Source organism: Crocodylus porosus, unplaced genomic scaffold (assembly GCF_001723895.1).
Source record: "Crocodylus porosus isolate Cpor-Errol unplaced genomic scaffold, CroPor_comp1, whole genome shotgun sequence".
NCBI classification, from domain to species: domain Eukaryota; kingdom Metazoa; phylum Chordata; order Crocodylia; family Crocodylidae; genus Crocodylus; species Crocodylus porosus.
In genome coordinates this window covers 6,452,351-6,454,346 of record NW_017728920.1, presented here as the reverse complement: position 1 = coordinate 6,454,346, position 1,996 = coordinate 6,452,351, and the positions used below count along the sequence as shown (strand labels likewise).

Sequence of the window (1,996 nt, the reverse complement as noted above, 5' to 3'; positions counted from 1 at the left end):
GGGACTCTTGGTTTCTGTGCTGCTTTCCTGCCTCAGCCTTTACAAGGAGCAAGCACATATAGCCCACCTGTTGTGAGCACCCTGACTTTCCCCTGGTAGCCAAAGGACCAGATGCTGGGCCCCATGTGTGCCAAAACATGACGCATCACTGATCCAGGCTTGCTTTCTCTCTAGACTCCAAAACAAAGCCATAACTTGCCAGTTTTCAAGTGGCTCAGCCAAATTCATTCAATTATTAGCTGCTGCATCCACACCAAACAGTGAACATTTCCAACATCAACCGAGCCCATGATTCTGCTATGGGGGTGACCAAAAGAAGGCTTCACTCAGAGCATCAGTTGACCTCTGCTTCTATTTCATCTTCACAAGACTGGCCTCTGTTACTTTAAGAAAAAAAGAGTATTATATCTACCTGTCATCCACCTTATCCCTATCTTCACTGCAGCTTGCTTGTGGCTCCATTAGATGGCAGCAGGAGCTGATATAACTGTTTTATGCATTCACCCTTCCCCCCCCCAATCTTTCGACTGTGTTTGCTGAATCATCATGATTAAACGGATGAGGTTGGAGAAAATCAGGCTTTTGCTTAACACCCCAGCTTGGGGCTGCTGCTTTCCTGACCCATGGAAACTTGGGCCGAACCTGCAGGATATAACTTGCTGCTCAGCTGCTGGCTGTAGAAACACGATTTTGTCTACTCTTTTTATGCTGTGTTTATTGGCATGAGGTGATCCAGGAAATTCAAGACTTGTTCTCCTGAGTGCTGGGTTCAGTAGGTAAGTGAAGAATTATGAAGCTGGAAACAACAGGGTTTGCTTTGCTTAAAGTTTGTGTGTTAGCTAGTTTGTAGGCTGGCAGGGAAATGATCTTTGCCTGCAGCTCAGAGGCCAGCAGGATTTCTTAACACTGAAGCTCCTGCTCTTGTTTCAGAAAACAGGAGGCAGGGAAAGCCATTTAAAAGAATAATGCCAGATATATAGCTGCTGTGATCAGCATGGCTTTACCTGAATGTACTGGGGGGAGCTTTTTAAAACTGTAATCTGATATTAAATAATAGAGCTGGCTGGGAATTTTCCAACAAAGCTGGTTGAAACTGTTTTGGAACCAGATGTCTCCTCTGCCTTGCACAGGTATTAACTACCTGCAAGAAGTGCAAAACATGATAAATTACAACAAAATGCCTCTAAAGTTGTTCGCTGTTGCCTCTGGCAGAGCCAAAGTTGTTCCTGTACTCTCAATAAAGTAAAAAGCAAACTCATTTGCCCCTACCCTTTTGCCTCTCTGTACCTACTGTGTGAACCAATTACTTTGTTCATTAGAGTCTGCAAGAAACATGTGAGAAGCCACACAAGTTTCTAGAAGAGTCTGTTTGGCTTGTAATTGCATTAACCTGAACAGTGGCCCATGTATTGCTAAAGCAACAAATGCCAGAAGGCTCCTCCAGTCTAATGTTCCTGTGCTGTTTCACAATACACAAGGTAGCTTTGTCTCAACAAGTTTAAGTAACGAGGTAAACTGTAGTCACACATGAACTCCAGAGAGGAAGAATAAGAAAGAATACAGTGGTAACCACAGATAGGGTAGGACGTGCAGGATGTCAGCCTTGTGAGGAAGCAGGCATTGTTTAGTTTGTTTCTTTAATTAATTTTTTAAACAACAGCCTGTTTTTAGGTTTTACCTCTGAATAGGATTCCTTAGTTGTGTTGTTATGGTATCAAGGCTATGGTGGGAAAGGCACTTTTATGCCTTGGTGCTATTTTACAGATGCTGATAACTTTAATCGTGGCTCCTGTGATTCGCATGATCAGGGGGCAGCAGGGCAGGCCCTACAAGGAGAGGCTACAGGACCTGAACCTATTCAGTCTTCACACGAGAAGTCTGAGGGGGGATCTAGTGGCCAGTTACAAACTAGTCAGAGGGGACCAGCAGGCATTGGGGGAGTCCCTGTTCCCCCGAGCACCGCCAGGAGTGACCAGGAATAATGGTCACAAGCTGG

The 1,996-nt window shown here is 44.8% G+C and overlaps 1 protein-coding gene across 4 annotated transcripts in view; it reads left to right on the top strand.

The window, feature by feature from the left end:
* Positions 1 to 525: 525 nt before the first annotated feature.
* AIFM2 (apoptosis inducing factor, mitochondria associated 2) overlaps positions 526 to 1,996 on the top strand; it is a 29,965-nt gene continuing 28,494 nt past the window's right edge. For 2 of the 4 annotated variants that reach the window (XM_019538530.1, XM_019538531.1), the window contains exon 1: positions 526 to 776. The gene's annotated coding sequence lies outside the window, so the exon portion shown is untranslated. The remainder of the gene's footprint in view (positions 777 to 1,996) is intronic. The other 2 variants (XM_019538527.1, XM_019538529.1) reach the window with 2 other exon arrangements.